Source organism: Pseudophryne corroboree, chromosome 8, assembly GCF_028390025.1.
Source record: "Pseudophryne corroboree isolate aPseCor3 chromosome 8, aPseCor3.hap2, whole genome shotgun sequence".
Classification (NCBI taxonomy): Eukaryota; Metazoa; Chordata; class Amphibia; order Anura; family Myobatrachidae; genus Pseudophryne; species Pseudophryne corroboree.
Genome location: NC_086451.1, coordinates 169,533,744 through 169,541,506, shown reverse-complemented (window position 1 = coordinate 169,541,506; position 7,763 = coordinate 169,533,744).

The following is a 7,763-nucleotide window of genomic DNA, read 5'->3' as shown; positions in this document are numbered from 1 at the left end:
AGGTAACTGCCAGTCACAGGGAGCAATGTAGACACTGCAGAGTCAGGATGTACAGCAGAGAAAGTCCATGGAAGAACTGCACACTGGAATCACTGAAGACAATTGAAGCACTGACAACCCTTTCCAGCCCAGGAACAAGATATTTATACCAGCTGGGAAACAGGGATTGGCTGGCTGATTAAGCAGAGTCCAGAGTGCAGCTGCTGGGTAATCAGGCCGAGAGCAGAGTACAGCTGATAGGCTGAAAAGTAACATGTGATGAAAACAAACATGGCTGCGCCCATGTTTGAACTTGGAGGGAAAGACTGTTTGTAACTTGCATGTGAAACTTAACCCTGATGCTGCCAGAATCACAGTAAAGAGATTAGAAACAATGAGATGCAGCGTGCTGCACACAGACAGTGCAGATGGAATCCAGGCTTGGAACACTGGGACAGTCTCAGGAGACATTTGGAAGGTAAATACTGATAAGGAATTACCTAGATCGTGACAGCACCCCCTCCTTTAGGAGTGGCCCCAGGACACTTCTTATAAATTCTTTACCTGAACAAACGGAAGGATCTAGATTGAATCCTGATGAACTTGAACTGGCTGGAACCAGATGAGACTGTACTGGACCTATGGACGAGACCAGATTGAGTCCAGACAAACTTGAACCGGCTGAGACCGGCGGAGACTTTGGGCCGACGGATAGGACAGGATTGAGTTTGGAGACCGTTGAATCAGCTGGAACTGAAGTAGTCTTTGGACCTACGGATGGAACCGGATTGGGTCCAGAAAAGCTTGAACCGGCTGGGACCGGAGGAGTCTTTGGATTGACATTCGAATCAGCTGGAACTGAAGGAGTCTGAATCCGGTTAGAACCGGAATAAGTGGTATCTGAGTGTTCAGTTAGACCATCCTGGACATGGTCCATGCTGGATGCCAACAGGGTGGTGCTCTCTGAAGACGGCAAACAGGAGTTCATAACTGCATCTGTAGCACAAAAATTTCCATCTGGGAACTTGGCTCTGGATACTTCCCTTGGGGCTGAAACTTTGGTGACCCCTCCTGGGGTTGACGAATCAGACACCTCTCTCAGGGTTGTTTTCTCCAGCACCCCTCCTGGGGCTGACAGATCAGAAACTCCTTTTTGAGAAGACTCATATGCCCCAACTAGAGCTTGAACATTGGATACCCCTCCTGGGGTTGCAGAAACGAACGCCCCAACTTGGGCTGTAGACACAGACGCCCCTTCTTGGGCTGTAGACACAGACGCCCCTTCTTGGGCTGTAGACACAGACGCCCCTTCTTGGGCTGTAGACACAGACGCCCCTTCTAGGGCTGAGGAAAGTTCGGACACTAGGATCTGGTACAGTACCAGATATTTACCGACTGTTTGTGTCCCCTGACGTAGCTGGAGGATATCAGAGGAGGCAGAGGTCACACGACCTGGTTCATCAAACATGCGCCTGAAGGTTGCCACAAAATCTGTGTATGAAGAGAGCAGGACATCAGACTTCTCCCATAGAGGTGATGCCCAATCGAGGGCGGAGCCACTGAGGAGGGAGATGATGTAAGCAACCTTGGTGCGGTCAGTTGGGAAACTGCCAGGCTGTAACTCGAAATATATCTCACACTGATTTAGGAAACCCCGACAGGCTTTTGGGGAACCATCAAACTTGGCAGGTGTCGGTAAATGGAGACAAGGAGCAGAAACAGGAATGGTGGGTGGGGATACCACCAAAGGTACTGCAGTCGGCACACTGGACGCCCCTGAACCACGGAGGGTTACTTGTATTCCATCCAGCCGAGAGGAGAGGTCCTGGAGACAGCGGATCACATGGCCCTGTGCAGTCTCCTGACGTTCAAGGCAGGCTGCAAGTTCTTGCATCGGCCTGGTCGCTTGGACCTGGTCTCCGGCCGGATCCATGGGGTCAGTGCTTACTGTCACAAACTGAGGGCTGGTGCTGACCAGGGGAGCCTCAGTTGTAGGGGCTGAGGTATATGTGTACCTGGGGGGCAGTACAGGGTTCTTAGACAAGCAGGGAACCTTTAGAACAAATGCCCGAAGGCGTGACCAAGACAACGAAGGAAAGTTCAAAGGTTTATTAAACACAGTTCAGAGGAATACGGATGACTTGGTACAGGTAACAGGAATCACAGTTCAGAGAAATACTTGGGATCGATGGCGGAGCACCGATGGAGACTTGGGATCGATGGCGGAGCACCGATGGAGACTTGGGATCGATGGCGGAGCACCGATGGAGACTTGGGATCGATGGCAGAGCACCGATGGTTACTGGGAGGGCAGAGCACCGCTGGAAGCTAGAAGCTGGAAGCCGGTCTCAGGTAACTGCCAGTCACAGGGAGCAATGTAGACACTGCAGAGTCAGGATGTACAGCAGAGAAAGTCCATGGAAGAACTGCACACTGGAATCACTGAAGACAATTGAAGCACTGACAACCCTTTCCAGCCCAGGAACAAGATATTTATACCAGCTGGGAAACAGGGATTGGCTGGCTGATTAAGCAGAGTCCAGAGTGCAGCTGCTGGGTAATCAGGCCGAGAGCAGAGTACAGCTGATAGGCTGAAAAGTAACATGTGATGAAAACAAACATGGCTGCGCCCATGTTTGAACTTGGAGGGAAAGACTGTTTGTAACTTGCATGTGAAACTTAACCCTGATGCTGCCAGAATCACAGTAAAGAGATTAGAAACAATGAGATGCAGCGTGCTGCACACAGACAGTGCAGATGGAATCCAGGCTTGGAACACTGGGACAGTCTCAGGAGACATTTGGAAGGTAAATACTGATAAGGAATTACCTAGATCGTGACACATTTCATTTAGCTAATTTATCCAAACTACCTTTATTGTATCTTTGTGGGTGAATGATGTGTGGGTCAGTGTTGAGGGTGGTGGAGGAGATGGGTAATAGGCACAGCAGGGTGTGGACAGTCAAATAGTGTGCTTAGAGGTGCAGATAAATAGGGATATCTAATAATTCACCCACTATTCTATAGAATTATTAGATATCCCTATTTATCTGCATTACTCACCTAACACTCAGCATTTATCTACATGCTGATGCTATTCATAGCACTTAGCTTGCAAGTATTTTACCCATAAGGAGACACATTAGATGTTCCCTCTCTTTTCATTAAAGACGTCCCCAGCAACCATACTGTACTATACTACAACAGGAATAATTACTGTGGGGGATTATACCATTTGATCTGGAATAAAGGGAAAATATTGTGGAAAGAGTGCTGTAAGTGTATGATATGTAGAACTATTGCCAGGTTCTGACATTTGTCAAGTGAATTACTAATATACATTCAACTAATATTACATAGTGTCCAGTAATTCAGTATCAGACTAATTGATATAGTCAATTTGGATCAATAATAAAGACACAACACAGGTAGCGAACCTTGATATTAATAAATGTATTTCCATTTATTATATATGGTAATTACATTATACAAACTTATTGTACTTTATTTCGTGTTTAGACAATTTTAACAAATTTATTAAAAGTTAATTTTTAAATCATCATTTGTGCGCCAGCAAAAGAGACATTCTTTTCTCTTCTCCTTTCCTGCATAACATTACTTGTCTCTGGTAGCACCCCCGAACGTCCTACAATTAATATTTAATATAACTGATGGACATTTATTGGGGCCTCTTCATACAAATATTTAGAATTTAATAGCTGGTGCAGAACACATCCCCTTCCCCCCATTCCCTGTATATCTGGATTCACCAAGGAAATGCTGATACTGACTCCAAGAAGAAAGGGAGTCTCTTCCCTATGAAGGTGAAGCCTTGTTTGGCGACGGCCTAGTTAATTTGATCTCGGCAGCTCCCGCAGGTAAGTCAACCTTCTTGCACTATGTTCAATCTCAACGGATAAAGACGCATCATTATCTGATGCAGTCATTTCGGCCCAATAGATATGCAAGAAGTTAAGATTCCCCTTTCTTTGCACGTAGAGGAAGGAGAAGAGGGAAGAGGTCTGTAGCCTCTTCAAGATTGCATGAGCTTCTGCCAAATCCACTGCATGACGCTAGGGCTTTCTTGCAGGAGCCCGCACCAGTGGGGGCACGTCTAAAACTCTTCAGTCAGTTCTGGATTTATTCGGACCTGGACTCGTGGGTTTTATAAATAGTGTCCCAAGGGTACAAACTGGGGTTTCAAGACGTTCCCCCTCACCGATTGTTCAAATCAGCCTTAGTCAGCAGGGAGAAGATTTTTATTCAAGCCGCTTCGTGGTCCCGAAGCCGGACTGCTCAGTCAGACCAATCTGAAATCTGAAATCCCTCAATTTCTACCTAAAGAAATTCAATTTCAAGATGGAATCTCTCACGGTAGTGATCTCCAGTCCGGAGGAAGGAGATTTCATGGTTTTGGTAAACTTAAAGTGTCCCTTTTGCCTCCAAACTCCTTGAGCTTATTGTCTACAACCGCCTTACTTCCTTTCTTTCCTCACACTCACTGCTTGACCCATTCCAGTCTGGCTTCCGTCCTCTCCACTCCACTGAAACTGCCCTTACAAAAGTATGCAATGACCTCCATGCTGCTAAATCTAAGGGACACTACTCTCTACTTATTCTACTTGATCTCTCTGCTGCTTTTGACACTGTGGACCATCCTCTCCTACTGCAAATCCTTCACTCCATTGGTCTGCGTAACACAGCCCTCTCTTGGTTGTCGTCCTACCTTTCTGACCGTTCATTCTCTGTCTCCTCTCATGACTCCACCTCCCCCTCACTTCCACTAACTGTAGGGGTACCCCAAGGTTCTGTCCTTGGTCCTCTTCTCTTCTCTCTCTATACGTCCTCACTAAGTAAGCTCATTAGTTCTTTTGGTTTCCAATATCATCTCTATGCTGATGACACTCAAATCTATCTTTCCTCTCCAGACCTCTCCCCTACTCTCCTCACTCGTATCTCCAACTGTCTCTCTGCTATCTCTTCCTGGATGTCCCAGCTCTTTCTTAAACTTAACATGTCTAAGACCGAGCTGATCATCTTCCCTCCCTCCCGCATAACCTCACCTCCTACAATCTCATTATCTATTGATGGCACTACTATCTCCTCTACCCCCCAAGTGCGCTGTCTTGGAGTAATCCTTGACTCCTCCCTCTCCTTCAAACCACACATTCAGCACCTCTCACAAACCTGCCGTTTTCATCTAAAAAATATTTCCAGGATCAGACCCTTTCTGACCCAGGATGCTACTAAGACTCTTATCCACTCACTGGTCATCTCCAGACTGGACTGCTGTAATCTCTTCCTGACTGGCATTCCTGACAAATACCTCTCTCCACTCCAATCTATCTTCAATGCTGCTTCCCGGCTCATTTTCCTCACCAAACGCACTACGTCCACCTCTTCTTGCATATCTATTGGGCCGAAATGACTGCATCAGATAATGATGCGTCTTTATCCGTTGAGATTGAACATAGTGCAAGAAGGTTGACTTACCTGCGGGAGCTGCCGAGATCAAATTAACTAGGCCGTCGCCAAACAAGGCTTCACCTTCATAGGGAAGAGACTCCCTTTCTTCTTGGAGTCAGTATCAGCATTTCCTTGGTGAATCCAGATATACAGGGAATGGGGGGAAGGGGATGTGTTCTGCACCAGCTATTAAATTCTAAATATTTGTATGAAGAGGCCCCAATAAATGTCCATCAGTTATATTAAATATTAATTGTAGGACGTTCGGGGGTGCTACCAGAGACAAGTAATGTTATGCAGGAAAGGAGAAGAGAAAAGAATGTCTCTTTTGCTGGCGCACAAATGATGATTTAAAAATTAACTTTTAATAAATTTGTTAAAATTGTCTAAACACGAAATAAAGTACAATAAGTTTGTATAATGTAATTACCATATATAATAAATGGAAATACATTTATTAATATCAAGGTTCGCTACCTGTGTTGTGTCTTTATTATTGATCCAAATTGACTATATCAATTAGTCTGATACTGAATTACTGGACACTATGTAATATTAGTTGAATGTATATTAGTAATTCACTTGACAAATGTCAGAACCTGGCAATAGTTCTACATATCATACACTTACAGCACTCTTTCCACAATATTTTCCCTTTATTCCAGATCAAATGGTATAATCCCCCACAGTAATTATTCCTGTTGTAGTATAGTACAGTATGGTTGCTGGGGACGTCTTTAATGAAAAGAGAGGGAACATCTAATGTGTCTCCTTATGGGTAAAATACTTGCAAGCTAAGTGCTATGAATAGCATCAGCATGTAGATAAATGCTGAGTGTTAGGTGAGTAATGCAGATAAATAGGGATATCTAATAATTCTATAGAATAGTGGGTGAATTATTAGATATCCCTATTTATCTGCACCTCTAAGCACACTATTTGACTGTCCACACCCTGCTGTGCCTATTACCCATCTCCTCCACCACCCTCAACACTGACCCACACATCATTCACCCACAAAGATACAATAAAGGTAGTTTGGATAAATTAGCTAAATGAAATGGATTTAACCAATTTATCTAAATGACCATTTTTGGATGTTTTCCAGTGTTTGGGAGCAAATGGTCAATTGTCATTTGCTGCCACATATTAGCATAATTTTGTTTCAACTAGAAAAAAAAATTGGACAGATAATCTAAGTGTGGATCCAGTTTAATGCTGATTTCAGAGCCAACTATAGACTTGATTGAGGTACTGTGTCCCCGGTACCAAATACCAATTAAAATAATATTGTGAGGTGTGAGGTGTTCAAAAAAGACTGAAAATGAGTGGAAATTATGGTTATTGAGGTTAATAATACTATGGGATCAAAATGACCCACAAATTCTATGATTTAAGCTGTTTTTTAGGGTTTTTTGAAAAAAACACCCGAATCCAAAACACACCCGAATCCAACAAAAAAATTTCGGTGAGGTTTTGCCAAAACGCGTCCGAACCCAAAACACAGCCGCGGAACCGAACCCAAAACCAAAACCCGAAAAATTTCCGGTGCACATCACTACTTAATTAGAACTTCGGTCAATGTGAATTAACCATTGGACTCAACCATGGTTATCCTTAAAACCCAGGGGTCTATTTAAGATCGATCTTAATCGATGTTGGGCTTCCAGGTTGAAAAAAACACACATTTACTAACATTTTAAAATTTATATAAAAAATCATCTGTTCGTAAATGCAGTGCACATGGTTTTGCCCAACTGCTAACAAAATTCCTGCTGCGATCAACTTGGAATTACCCCCATCGATTGATGTTTTCACACTGCTCGTTCCAACCCCAAAAACTATGAAGAGGATGGGGGCATATACGCAGGGTCCATCCTGTGCATGTGCCTACATTTTCTCCGGGTGCCCTGCAGAAAATGCGAATGCCTCTGCCTGTCAATCAGTAGAGGGCGTACCTTCGCAGGTATATCGCGATCATGAGCCATGTCTCCCATTTTTGTCATTATAGGTGCTCTGTGAGCTGCTGACCATGCCCCAGCCCCTCTGTCTCCCGTGAATAGACATTGGGGCTTATACAGACCAGATCGCTTCAATTTATTTTCACCCAGCGGGCAATCAGGTCTGCACTGCACATGCGTATGCGCCACAATGCGTAGGTGCGACGGTCCGGAGATCACAAGAAGATTGACAAGAAGAGGGTGTTTGTGTGGATGGCAACTGAATGTTTCTAGGGAGTGTCCGGAAAAACACTGGAGGGACCCGGCGTTTTGTGGGAGGATTTGTGACGTCACCTCAATGGCTGAGTAAGTGCTGAG